This window comes from Onthophagus taurus, chromosome 1, assembly GCF_036711975.1.
Source record: "Onthophagus taurus isolate NC chromosome 1, IU_Otau_3.0, whole genome shotgun sequence".
Lineage (NCBI taxonomy): Eukaryota > Metazoa > Arthropoda > Insecta > Coleoptera > Scarabaeidae > Onthophagus > Onthophagus taurus.
This window is the reverse complement of record NC_091966.1, coordinates 31,421,088-31,436,315: the sequence shown is the minus strand read 5'-3', so window position 1 is coordinate 31,436,315 and position 15,228 is coordinate 31,421,088. Positions and strand designations below refer to the sequence as shown.

The window sequence follows — 15,228 nt, the reverse complement described above, 5'->3', positions numbered from 1 at the left end:
TATTCCACAATACTATTATACCTGGGACACTTAACGCCACCCAATTTATGTCCCAATTTATGTAATAAGCCATTAACCTTTGCTCCAGACGTGAAATATCTGGGTGTTATCTTGGACATCACACATTAGTTGCAAAACCAAAAAAGCAACGGTTGTACTGACCCAGTGCCGAAGGGCTATTGGGAATACTTGGGGACTAAATCCGAAAGTTACAATGTGGATCTACACTTCTGTGATAAGATAGAATTTACTGGTAGCTCACGGAGTCATAGTTTGGTGCTCAGCACTAAAACATGCATATAAAGCTAAATTGCTGTATCAACTGCAACGCCTGGCCTGCCTGCTAATCACAACGTACTGCTGTTTGTACCACTAGCTGTTAATACAGCATCAAAACTGATAAACTCTACCCTGACCGGAAGAGATCTACTCAGTTTCTGGGAAAATCAAAAAGTGACTTGAGGGTTCTCACCCACTTCCTAACCAGACACTGCAAGTTACGTAAGCACATGTTTTACATGAAGCTGGCGAATACACCCCTCTGTAGAGGGTGTGAAATGGAAGACGAGACGGTAAGTCATATTGTTTGTGACTGTCTCAACCTCGCGTACTTAAGGGAATCCATTTTCGGAGTACCATGGCTCCAAATTCCGGATATAAGGAACATACCTTTCTGTTCTATATTAACGTTCATGAAAAGATTGGGCTGGTTTTCTGACCCTTGAATGAACAGTAATTGTGTGGACGTACAAAGGGCCCGCTGGGGCCTAAGGGCTGTGAAGTGTATTATGGTCGCAGTTGTTACAAGTTGTCTAAAAATTCCCCTGCTTCTTCAAGGACTAGATCGTAAAATATAATTTTTCATCTGTCAGGAATAAAAGGTCCAGCAGCAAGTGCTTCGGTAACAACACCCTTTGATGCTTGGTCTCTTCTGTTTGCCGAAGATATTCGGAATGAAATTTTAGTACACACAAATACAAAAATCACTGACGCAAGCGTTGGTTACAGACCAACATCTGCTTACGTAGGACATTTGGAAATAATTGAACTGAAAGGGACTTATTTCTGGGACTTTTCATTTTAGCTGGTGTGTTCAAATCAAATCATGAAGATACAAGAAGCCTGTATGCAAAAGATGGTAAACTCATTCGTATACACAGCGAAAAAAACAGAACTTAATCCTAGAAAACTGTCAGTGCCAGCACGCAGTGTACTAAAGTTAGTTTCACCAATTCAAAATACTAACAGGAACGTCACAAGAGACAATTGGTTCATTTCAATAAAGCTGTTAGATGAACTAAAAGGAGTCTAACACAATCTAAGAATTCATCAGTTAACTCTTGTAAGTTTGGATTTACACGGGATAATACATTAATTTCAATGTGCCGAAAAAAAAGGTGTTCTGTTGGTTCTATATTGCCAAAATGGAAAACCAGAAATAATTAATTTTTATAATAACACCAAAGTCGACTCACTGGATCAGAAGTGCTTAACATATTCGTGCCAAAGAACAAGATGGTATTTGGAGCACTATTAGATATTTCACGTGTGAACAGTTACGTCCTTCTATTAGCCTCGGCAGAAGAATCGTTCAAAATGACTCGAACAGAATTTTCTATTAATCTAGGAAAAGGACGTCCATGTTGAAAGACGATGAAAGACTCAAAACCAACCATTAAATGCTATACATATTTAGAAAGGTAAAGTATAATTTATAGAGTCTAAAGCATTCAATTTAAAAATTAACATTTTTAAAATGTTATGAGAAAACATGCTTGTCAGAATTTTTATGCGCAATGATAAATGAAATTTTCTCTTACAAGTCTGAAGAACAGTTTTGAAAACTTCGAAACAGACGACAACTTTGAAGAAACATGATTTTAATATTTTTACACTTTTTTTTGTATATCTGTACTTTTTGAACACTTTTATGAACATACCTTTTTTTTATGTTACATTTAATAAAGTTCAACTTTTACTCAATTAAGGTGTAAAATATATGATTGCTTTAAAACCTACCATAACTAAAATTTAAAAAAAATAAGATTATAATAGCAAAAAAGGTAAAATTACTATGGTGGGGTGTCAAATACCCCACCATAGTATAAGTGTAACTTGAAAACACGATAATACTTGAGGGTTAAAACCCAAAATAAGCTTACAGATAGTTTTATAAGTAGTCAGGGATTGAAAGATCGGTGTTCAATTTTATCATATTGTCATGAAACAATGTAAAATGGCACAATTGCATATAAAACAATATAAATCATGGAATACATCGACGACATTGTAATTATATCTCGTTCCTTAATAGCAATGAAGAAGCCTATTAAATTGGTGGCTAGAACAGTAGGTTTGGAAGTCAATGTAAACAAAACCAAGATTCAATCGATCCAGTCCAATCATGTATACATCAAATGCAACCAACGCATACAGATATAGAAGAGGACACCATATAACACCATACAATTGGTTTAACAGTTTATATATTTGGGGTCCAATGTTGAGTGGGTAATTAAGCTTATTTCTCCTTCTAACCAATGGTGGATGCTGAGGAAAAGGGCCACAAAGGAGGTTCTGGGTGTAAGGTATTGGAAGTGGAGCACTAGGGATAGACAGGAATGGAAGAGCCTGTTAAAGAGACCAATAACCGACATCACCCCAAGGAAGAAGAATATAGCGCGATAATCATTGCTATGTTCTTGACACAGATTGTCTGCATACAATATATTATTTGTAAGAAAGCTTTGTACTGTCTTCATGACATAAAGACCATGCAACTACTATTGAGTCCAACAGTTCCTAAATATTTTGCCAAATTGATCAGTATACAGAGTCCAGCAAAAAGGGCTCCCGTATTTGATGAGAACAATGTGGAGTTCTGGTAGGGACGGAGAGAATATACATTGATAGCAGTACACGAGTATATTCGTTGCTGGTATTCACCAATGTTGGTTCTGTGACTATTACTCAGTGCGCATTACCCATTCGGTTCATGATTTTGTTCCGGATGGGAAAACTTTTCAAGTTTCAGTATCAACCTTAGAACAGGAAAAATTTATTGATCGACCTTGGGCCATAATAACACGGGAAAATATGGCGCGTTAAGCAGTTAAACATGCAGCTGCCCCGGTATTATCTGATAAGAGTGTTAGAAGAATCCTGCACAAACCTCCTGATTTATCACCTTGAGATTTTTTTTCCTTGGAGACACTAAAATGTGTTAGTTTGTAAATATCATCCCACAACTCTGCAAGCAGTTAAGGAAGCAATCACCCAGAAAATGACCCAATCTAGCGGAAAAAGCATTAAGAATTATAGACAATTTCCGGGAGATGCTTCGTCAATGTGTCAATGGAGGATGCTATTCACCAAACTAATTATTAAAATCAAACAATGTGAAAGTGGGATAGTATTTGTTGTCCACGAAGAAAACTATTTTTTCGATATTTTTGTTTGTAATTTGTCTTTTGAAATACGGGGTATCTTTTTGCCGAACTCTGCATTAAAAGTTTTCCAAGACAAGGTAACAATGTTACAAATTTCATGATTTATACAACAGGCATATTGGACGACTCAAAAGTGTCACTTGTCAGACATTCGACAAAATAAGCAATAATCTAGTAACAAAAGAAGATCTGAAATCCAGAACCTACAGCTATAAACATCCGTTCATTTGCAAAAATTTGAAGTATTCATTACGTACCAAGAGTGAAGGATCAACCAAAGTATTTTATACAGTTTTGATTTTCATCACAATGTACCCACAGATGACCTATTTTATAAATGCCAATAAGCAAAAAAACTGAACTATATTAAATTACCATGTTTTCAAGTACTCTGCGTATCTATCAAATACTGATAGAATAGAACTACAAAATGTGTTTCAGATTTTTGTTGATACTATAAATTGTTATTAAATGAAGTTTTGTTGGTATCGCGGTTGTTCAAAGTTATCTTCACGCAACGAGGCTTTGGTAGCTCACCATGAAAGGATAACCTGTTGATACAGGAAATAAGTTGTTAAATGCATGAAAATGAGTGACAACACTGGTATACAAATTATAACCCTCTAGAACAGCATATAGTGTGCCGATAAAAAGATAGTAAAATTACATGAAAATACTTTTCTAATCCAAAGTATTTGGTCGCTTGATGGAAATTTTTCTTTTCAGATATCTCCATAGAAAGATTTGCAACGATATCAAGTCAGGTGATCTATATAGCCAATTGCGCTAGATTTGGGACTAATTTGTTTAAGAAAAGTCGTGGAAGTGTGGTAGAATGCCATCATTATCGAAAAATCCTGAACAACTTGAACAACTGTTCAAAAATTGCGTTTTTCTGAGATTTACTTTATAGAAGTAATATTTTATGATTCTTAATATTTTTTGTGCAATTGATTTATCAATAGTCAGGTTCAACCTAATATCGCTTGCAGTTAAATAAGGCCAGATTTCAAACAATTTCAACACAAACCAATGATTTTTTAATTTAATTCCAACTCCATTTCACTTACTTTGGCTAATGGCTTATTGATCAAGCTATGTTACATTGAATAAGTGAACTACTTCCCAACTCCAATCATATACCGAATTTCTTTCTGTAGATATCCAAATACTTGAAACACGAATTTATACAACGTTATTACAAGCATAACATCAAAAGTATTTGTTCCAATTTCTTCTTTTGCATTTGTGGAAAATGTTTTATCGATTTTAATTGTTAAATACGCTTAATTAATTGATACAAAAACGTACACTAATTTTGTGCAATCTAGACCGTGTTATGATTTATATTATTCACCGCGATTTACGTGATATCGAAACGTGCTAGACTATCCAGTAATAACAAAGCTCCGATTAGGAAATATTTTATCATTTCTGAAATCGACCCGGTATATTCATTGTGCATTTTGTGTAATACAAATATTCCTGTGGTGATGAAGAAAAATAAACACAAAGAAGAGTTTAACAAACTCTACAGCGACAATTAATCATTAAGCAATGAATCTGAATCATCGCGATGTCCAAATCTAATTCAGCGAAGTTTGTTATATTCTTTTTGTGAATTAAAACGCATGGGATTTACATTAGATACTCAATCTATATCTGCTGGCGATAACGACACTGATTTCAATCAAGTAGGATCGCAATATAAAACTCTTACAAGGACATATTTTAGCGAAACGATCATTTCTGACATTTACCACTAGTATACAATAAAATTTAACAAAGAAATTGCCTTTGCAGAAACATTATCATAACAGGTAATCAAAATAATCAACGTTTGCATTTCCGAAGTAACACCATATGGTGCCACATTGTTGCAATACATTCTGCATCAAAATTGGCCAAACCAAGGATTAAGATTTGGGGCAATACATTAAAAATCATTTTTTACAACTATGCTTGCTTATACATTTTCGTTTTTTGGATTACTGTAATATTTGATAATAAAAACCGATAAAAGTATGAATGCTGATGAGATGTTATTATTTTATTACGATAAAGTAGTTAATAATAATACTAAAATAAATTATATTATTAAGTCTAATATCTAAAAAGGATGCTAATCCTTGTGCCAATATAAATAAAAATGTTAAATAAAACTGCATTCCACTGCTAAATACTTCTGATAACATTATTTACCTACAAAAAATTATTTTCGCTCTTAATTTAATTCTGCATTTAAAATTTGAGATTTTTATTCTTTAAGATTATGAAGAAATTAAACCAATTTAAAGTTAAAATAGTGAAAGGAAGTAGTTAGGAAACGAATTATGAATGTTTCACCATTGATTTTTATGATATTTTAAAGAGAAATCGGAAATAATTCATTTTATATAAAATTATATAAAAAAAAATTCCATAATGAGTGATCTTATTAAAATAAACTCAAACATGATTACTCTTAATCGATAAATAATAACCAAATCCACTCGATCTTTATTTAACATTAATCTATAATTAACTTCTTCCCCAGCTGTAATCACCAAAACCGTTTTAAATCGTCTTTTAACAACCCACATCATCACATTTTGGGGTCAATGCTTGATCTTTCGTATACATTTTAGTATATTTTCGATTCGTCGGCTCGATGTATGTATACAAAAGGTATTAATGACCTTAAACCTTAACACGCGTGTGATGATGATACACGACGATACGTGTCCCGGATCCACTCAACACAATAGATAAATATATACATTCAACAATAAACATTATCGCAATAATAAAAAAAACTAAAACGATGACAATCACCAAAACAAATCTTTTGAACGAAATTCGTTTTGTGTTTGAATGGAAAAATTGAGAAAAATAGAGTTTCACCGACCTAGTTTTGTAAAAGAGATTTAAAACGGATTGTAAACAATTGGTATTTTACGGTCATATTTCGCAATCGTATGGAAATAAAGAGCGAAACAATAGAATTATTTTTTTAAATCATCCTTTATAAGGTTACAAATCATTTATTACTAAATAATTAAATTAATTTTGTTTAGATATTAAATTTACACCATATAATCGTTTCAATAAAATGTTAATAAAAAGCTGATTCATTTGTAATGATTTTAAACATTCTATAGAAATATTATCAGTTAAATACTTACAAGATGTTTCAATTAAAATTGTCATTAAAATGTTTAAGTGTCGCATAATACACTTTATAATTAATAAGAAAAATGTGGATTTTTTTTATAATATAATCTTGATTTTTTTAGAAATTGATATCTTTTAAGAGATATATTGTATAGAGAAAATATTAAATGTAGTGCGAGTAATACCTTGGTAGATATGTTAGTTTTCTTGCTAGATAACTAACGAGGCTACTAATATGAATCACGTTGTTTAAACATATAACTATTCATAAGATAATATGAGCAGACGAAAGAAAACAGTAGAGTATAATAGATTATATAACATACTCTGGAACCATGAGATACACAATTCAAGACGTGAAGGTAATAAGAGGGGCAGAACTGAAAACCTGGATAATATGGGTAGCAACCAAAATATGTGGAACATAAACTATGAAAACTTAAAGGAGAACCAAATGGGAAAATGGAATAATAAACGATAAAACAGAAAAAGAAGCTTGCAATAGATCTACCGATCATCTATACCGATGTAGAAGATAGGAAGAAAGAGAGGCCGTAAAAAGACCAAATCTGGAAATTTGGGATGAATTTTGAACGAAGTTGTGTGTAAATTATAAGGAAAACAAGAAACAGTTCTGGAATGTAGTCAAGAACCTAAAAGGGACTAATGTAAAGTAAATGCGAAATATAAGACATCAACATGAAGAGTTACAAAAGATCAGCAGAAACATACTGAAATCATGGCAGGACTACTACGCAATAAGATTTGATGAAGGAGGCAAGAAAGAAGAGGATACTGAAGACCGGACAGAGACTCGAGAGGAAGAGCTCTGAAAGCAACCCCAAATGAAAAGCAACCAAAAAAGACATACCACAGGAATTACTAAAACAAAAAGTGGGGCAGGCAGTAAAATGGTGACTGAAAACAATACTGAAACATTATCCGAAGATTATAATCAAGCAAATCCATAGAAAAAGGAAAAACAATTAGCTGCAAAAATTACTGGGCGTTCCGCCTTAACAGATAAACACAGGATTACATGTACAGCCTCACAGCCATACCAGAGAAAACAGTACACAGAAATAAGGATACATATGTAGTCTTCCTGACAAAGAGTAATCAAAAGTATATACACAAAAGTAAGAAAAACAGTTAAACTGAATGGAGAGACTGGAAAAGGAAGTTAAATAGGTCTTAGTCCACTACTGTTCGTAGTTTACATGCATACAATAATGAAACAAATCTAGAATCAAGGAAGATCAACGAGATTAGGATACCAAAACATAACTACAATCTGCTCGCGAGGTTTATGTATGTGCAGACGATATTGTACTAATGTCAGGCAAAGTAGATGACAAGATAGATCAAGGTTATGCAACAGAATAATAAAAGCAAGTGAAGTCTATTACCAGATGAAAAATACCTTGGTAAGTAAGAAAGAACTAATCACTAAACCAAAATTGCATTTATACAAAAGCATCTGACAGACTCACTCTTACCTACTCATCGGAAACTTAAACAATGTTGGATAGACACAAATCTAAAATGCAGAAATGAAGTATCTGCAAAAAATAGTATGAAAATCCAGAAGACATTGTTAGAAACAAAAGTGTTAGAGAAGAACTAAGGTTGAGAGCTCCTAGTAAAGAGGATAGAAAAGAAACAGCTGAGATGGTATCGCCACATGATTTAAATGGATGAGAAAAAAATACCAAAGAAAATTTTTAATATGAAATCAGAAGGAAGAAGAAAACGGAGTAGACCAAGAGTCCAGTGGGAAGAAGCTGTAGAAGAAGTGGAATTCAAAAGGGAATGTCTAGAGATAGGAACATCTACAGGAGATGGATCCGAAACCCAACACTGTGCGATGGAATGGAGACAAAACAACCAAGAAGGAGATATTTTTAACGATACTAACTCCTACAAAATTAGTTGACGAAGTCCACACAAAATTAGTGTAGTTATTTTTTATTTACTTTATTGTTAGTGAACTAACGAAAGGGTTTGGAACAATAAAACAATAATAACTGCGTATTAATGATATTCTCATAGAGATGATGATAAAAGAGAGAAGGCATAGAGGAAGACCTCGTAAAACCTGGGAGGTCGACATAGAGGAAGTAGCTAGAAAGAAAGGGAGAAATAAAGAACCTAGCCAATAACAGGCAATAATACAGAAAATGGTTCAACACCCCAACACTGTAAGGTGTTGGGAAAAATCAAAGTAAGTAAATATTAGTGATTTTCTAAACCTTTAATTAATTAATAACATTCACTCTTTTTTATGTTTCAGTTTTTACAAATATACTTGTTTAAATTTTCTTCGTTTTGTATGAAGAGATTATTTCCAAGCACCTCTTGGCAATGTTGTTGTGATAACTATTACAAATTTTAAAGCGAATCGTAAAAAGTTTTTTTAATTTGATCTGAAATTGATAGTTCTAGGCCAAATTCCAGCTTCTATACTTCTAAATAATCCTAAATGATAAAAAAATAAATACATTTTTTTTTTCTATTTAAATATTGTACTTAGTATGATAATAATGGAATTCACGATAAAAAATGTTGGTAAAACAATGTAAGTACTTAATAATACTTAAGTCCTTACGAGTATTTAATTGAACATAAAGGTAAAAATGATTTACTATAATAACAGCTTTCGTACTACAAATAAACATATAGGTCATCCAGCTTGAAATGGATGACAGGATGTGGATTAATGATTAGAGCTTTAATCTTCGAGGTCTATATAACTATAGATATTCGGATTTAGTTTGTGACATGTTCAATATGCTCGGCATCAATGACTATGATGTGGCGCACACTAATAACAAAGTTTTGTCAAACTCGGCGAAATGTCGAAATATTGACGCTTTCGATGAGCATCTGAGTGGCTATTTTGAGTGCAGCGATGATTTCAGAAATATTTTTTGTTAATATTGCCGCCATAAAGAGAGTCATAAATGTTGAGATCAGAAGATTGTAACGACCAAGCGATGTCCATAACAGAGTCTACAAGATACCCCAAAAACCAGAATTCGTTCTCTAAGTTATGTTCCAAGAACATCAAATACTTATTTGGGGTAGTGCAATGTCCTATATGAACAAAATCTTTATGAAATCTAGATCAATTTAAATATTTCTTAAAATTTGGCATATTATACATCAGCTTAATATTGACTTGGTATTGGACACCAAACTTTTACCGGTTAAGAGTGGGGAGACTTTTCGATCGCAAAATGAGGATGTTCAATTTCCCAAAATGCGATAATTCTTTTTATTCATCTATCCAAATGAAAGTGAAATCAATAAACCAAACCATATTCACATCAAATTCTTGTTTGTTAAACGTATCAACATTAGTGTTGGTTCAATGGCAATGGCACTACTTAAATGGCTGATCAGTTTGAATTTTGTGAGGAAAGAGTTTTAGTTCTTGAACAATAATTTGTCACAAAGTTTCGTGGTTGATTCCCAGTTGTTGTCAAGTGCGTCTGATCGATTTCCTTTGGCGATTACGAATTACAGTTCATATTGCTAATATTATCATCACAAAACTTTTGTTTTATCTAACACTTGAACCAGTTGGCTTCAGCTTGTAGTCAGTCACAAATTTCCTTTAAACTGCCAAATACAACGCCAAGTTTCAAGTAAATTTCGACAAAAAATCAAGTTATCAAATTCTTTTTCAAATAGTTCAATAATTGTCACCCTGTAAATTACAGTTTATATAGTGCAAGTACCTTCATATTCCTCTACTGTAGCCTTTATATCTAATTCAAAAAGGGGTTGCCGTTCCTCGCTTTGATCAATAACAACGTACAATGTAATTAGCGATGGCTAAGGGTTCATTAGCGCCCAGTTCTTATTGTATAATTTCAACTCCAGCGATGTATAGAATATACAAGTATATAAATTTTGGTAGAGTAACTAAAACTCTTTATAACTGCAATAAATAAGTTTGTTCATAAAGGTATTATGTAGATATCGTTATAATTTATATAGTCATAAATGTTATTATTAGAGTATCCTTTCGGTTGGGATTGGTGGTTTTGTAAGCCTAAAAAAGTCTGAGCTGAGTTCTTCAATTCTTAGTATGCAATACCACGTTTCATCAAAATCGATTATTTATATTTGGGAATGTTCCCCTTGTTAGTATGTTAATTTCGACACTTAAAGTTTATTCTCTTCCAAACCAAAATGTGAAGTCGTGGGAATATGTTATAGATTTAAAAACAAAACCAATAAAAAAATGACAAAATAGAAATTTGGAAGATAATCCCAAAAACGAAGGTTCATCGTAAATAGCTTAACATTCTTTACTTTCGAGATAAACTAAATTTTTCCACATGGGACTTTTTTGAAATATTCTACATGAAACGTGCTTAAAACAGGATTCAATTTTAATGCGAAGTAAGCTATTGACTTATTGATTATATATGGCGTTAGTTACATAGATTAGTATGTGAATCCAAATCTATCTCTTTAATCCCTAGTTCAATCAGTATTTGCATATTAAATAATGAAAACAGCAGTACGTTCTTACAGAAAATCTGCACCTGCTCGACCTCGATATCTTAAGCCATTCACGGTTGTGAAGTTAGCCATAGATTCTAGCCATAGATTTAAAAATCGAAAAATGACCGATTTTTGCAACTCGAAACGCAAATTAAAATTCATATTTGAGTTTAACGGTCTTAGAATAACCTGTATACAAAAATTTACGGGGGGGTGTTTTCATTTAAGGGAGTAAAAAAATCCCAAAGTTGTGAACATTGCGTGCGCGCGTATACTGTTCGACCAAAATCGAAAAATGACTAATTTCTGCAACTCGAAACGCAAATTAAAATTCATATTTGAGTTTAACGGTCTTAGAATAACCTGTATACAAAAATTTACGGGGGGGTGTTTTCATTTAAGGGAGTAAAAAAATCCCAAAGTTGTGAACATTGCGTGCGCGCGTATACTGTTCGACCAAAATCGAAAAATGACTAATTTCTGCAACTCGAAACGCAAATTAAAATTCATATTTGAGTTTAGCGGTCTTAGAATAACTCGTGTACAAAAATTTACGGGGGGGTGTTTTCATTTAAGGGAGTAAAAAAATCCCAAAGTTGTGAACATTGCGTGCGCGCGTATACTGTTCGACCAAAATCGAAAAATGACTAATTTCTGCAACTCGAAACGCAAATTAAAATTCATATTTGTGTTTAGCGGTCTTAGAACAACCCGTATACAAAAATTTACGGGGGGGTGTTTTCATTTAAGGGAGAAAAAAAATCCCAAAGTTGTGAACATTGCGTGCGCGCGTATACTGTTCGACCAAAATCGAAAAATGACTAATTTCTGCAACTCGAAACGCAAATTAAAATTCATATTTGTGTTTAACGGTCTTAGAATAACCCGTATACAAAAATTTACGGGGGGGTGTTTTCATTTAAGGGAGTAAAAAAATCCCAAAGTTGTGAACATTGCGTGCGCGCGTATACTGTTCGACCAAAATCCAAAAATGACTAATTTCTGCAACTCGAAACGCAAATTAAAATTCATATTTGTGTTTAACGGTCTTAGAATAACCCGTATACAAAAATTTACGGGGGGGTGTTTTCATTTAAGGGAGTAAAAAAATCCCAAAGTTGTGAACATCGCGTGCGCGCGTATACTATTCGACCAAAATCGAAAAATGACTAATTTCTGCAACTCGAAACGCAAATTAAAATTCATATTTGTGTTTAACGGTCTTAGAATAACCCGTATACAAAAATTTATGGGGGGGTAATTGTAATTAACGTTTTTAAAACATATGCTTCGTTTTTGATTTTTTCTATTAATTCATCCTTAGAGTTGACTTGTGTAAACATAGGGTGTATGTTAGGTGTATGTTCTTTCATGTGGCCCCACACATAAAAATCAAGGGGCGTCAAATCAAGACTCCTTGCAGGCTATGGAATTAGATCTCCTCTCCCAATCCAATCATTAGGAAACATTTCATTTAATGAATTTTCAACATTTTGGGAATAGTGTGCAAGGCAATCATCTGGAAAGCCACATTACATCTGTTTTCTAAAGGTACATGGTCAAGCAGGCCTATTAAATTGTTATGTAAAAATTCATTGTATGCTGCGCTAATTAAACCATCCGGCAAAAAATAAGGACCAATTAAATTATTTCCAATGAGCCCCATCCACAAGTTTACGCAAAATTTTCTTTGATTGTTCATTTCCCTTGTTAGATGCGGATTTTGAATACGGTGAAAATGATTTAAGAATACAGTTCATTAATGGATGTCCGAGAATTGTTAAGAAAAACTAGTAACTTCCCAACGGAAAGAGTACAACATATACTATCAAAACAAATTTTTTACTTTGGTCGATGCATCAGACTTTGATATTACTGCTCTCAGTGAAACTTGGGTCAAGAAGAGCGTCCTAGACTACGAGATCTTTCCAGACAGGTATGACGTTTTTAGATGTGATCGATCTTTCCATAAGGGTGGAGAGATGTTACTGGCTGTTAATTCCGGAGTTGCTACTTCGAATATCATGATTGCCTCCTGTCCTATTGAATCAATTGACTTGAAAGCTGTACGGATTGACTTTAAAAAGACGAAATCGGCCTTTAACATTGTTGTCTGCTATTTCCCACCTGTTACACCTGGAGGAATGTATGTATAGTTACACCTTCGATTACATTGAATCAATGTTGGATATGTCTTTGGATACCATAGTCATGGGTGATTTTAATATTGAAGTAATAATGACTTTCTGCAATTAAATAATGTAATGAATATCATTGATAGAACTCTTGATTTGATACTTGCTTCCTCAAACTTGAGTTTCAAATTAAACAGTGAGACTTTACATTGGTACGAGAAGATAATTACCAATCGGCATTACTACTTACTATTTCGGTAACGGTGCCTACACATTTGATAGCTCGAGATGTTATCTTATCTGCCTGACATGTACGAGGTACTGCTTAACATCGACTGGACTCATCTATTTACGTTATCATCGGTTGAACAATACTGTAATGTTTTTTATGAAGCATTATACAACGACCTGGACGCTCACGTACTTAAATCTGAGGGCAAGCATGCAAGCTCGAAATATCCTGTATGGCATTCAATTAACCTAATAAGAATGCTTAGATTAAAAAAACACCACCATAAATTGTATAGAAAAACTCATTGCAGATATCATCGCACAAGTTTATGTCAAATCTCTGAGGGACATAAGAAAAGAACCAAAAAACGTTTGGCGTTTTGTTAATATAAGCAGAAACAATATAAGATCTCCAGGCTCTCTTAAGTGTGTCCGATTTGCCAACAGTAGTTAACTTATTTGTCGATCATTTTGAGGCTATGTACTGTCCTGCATCATTTGGTAACCTACTGGTAACGATCACGCTGTTTATGATACTAATTCTGTCACCTTTGGTATCTCCGAAGTCAGTTACGACGAAATGGTTGAATCTTTCAAAAAATTCAAGACAAAGGCTACAATTGGCCCAGATGACTCTCACATCCGTTCTTACATATTTTCAACCTAATAATCAAAAACTCTGAATTTCCAAGCGCGCACGCGATGTTCAGAACTTTGTGATTTTTTTACTCCCTTAGATGAAAACACCCCCCCGTAAATATTTGTATACGGGTTATTCTAAGACCGTTAAACACAAATATGAATTTTAATTTGCGTTTCGAGTTGCAGAAATTAGTCATTTTTCGATTTTGGTCGAACAGTATACGCGCGCACGCAATGTTCACAACTTTGGGATTTTTTTTCTCCCTTAAATGAAAACACCCCCCCGTAAATTTTTGTATACGGGTTGTTCTAAGACCGCTAAACACAAATATGAATTTTAATTTGCGTTTCGAGTTGCAGAAATTAGTCATTTTTCGATTTTGGTCGAACAGTATACGCGCGCACGCGATGTTCACAACTTTGGGATTTTTTTTCTCCCTTAAATGAAAACACCCCCCCGTAAATTTTTGTATACGGGTTGTTCTAAGACCGCTAAACACAAATATGAATTTTAATTTGCGTTTCGAGTTGCAGAAATTAGTCATTTTTCGATTTTGGTCGAACAGTATACGCGCGCACGCGATGTTCACAACTTTGGGATTTTTTTTCTCCCTTAAATGAAAACACCCCCCCGTAAATTTTTGTATACGGGTTGTTCTAAGACCGCTAAACACAAATATGAATTTTAATTTGCGTTTCGAGTTGCAGAAATTAGTCATTTTTCGATTTTGGTCGAACAGTATACGCGCGCACGCAATGTTCACAACTTTGGGATTTTTTTTCTCCCTTAAATGAAAACACCCCCCCGTAAATTTTTGTATACGGGTTGTTCTAAGACCGCTAAACACAAATATGAATTTTAATTTGCGTTTCGAGTTGCAGAAATTAGTCATTTTTCGATTTTGGTCGAACAGTATACGCGCGCACGCGATGTTCACAACTTTGGGATTTTTTTTCTCCCTTAAATGAAAACACCCCCCCGTAAATTTTTGTATACGGGTTGTTCTAAGACCGCTAAACACAAATATGAATTTTAATTTGCGTTTCGAGTTGCAGAAATTAGTCATTTTTCGATTTTGGTCGAACAGTATACGCGCGCA

The 15,228-nt window shown here is 33.7% G+C and overlaps 1 protein-coding gene across 1 annotated transcript in view; it reads right to left on the bottom strand.

Moving 5' to 3' along the window:
• Positions 1 to 15,228, bottom strand: part of LOC111417604 (BTB/POZ domain-containing protein 8) — a 28,714-nt gene that overhangs the window by 2,584 nt on the left and 10,902 nt on the right. The window lies entirely within an intron of this gene.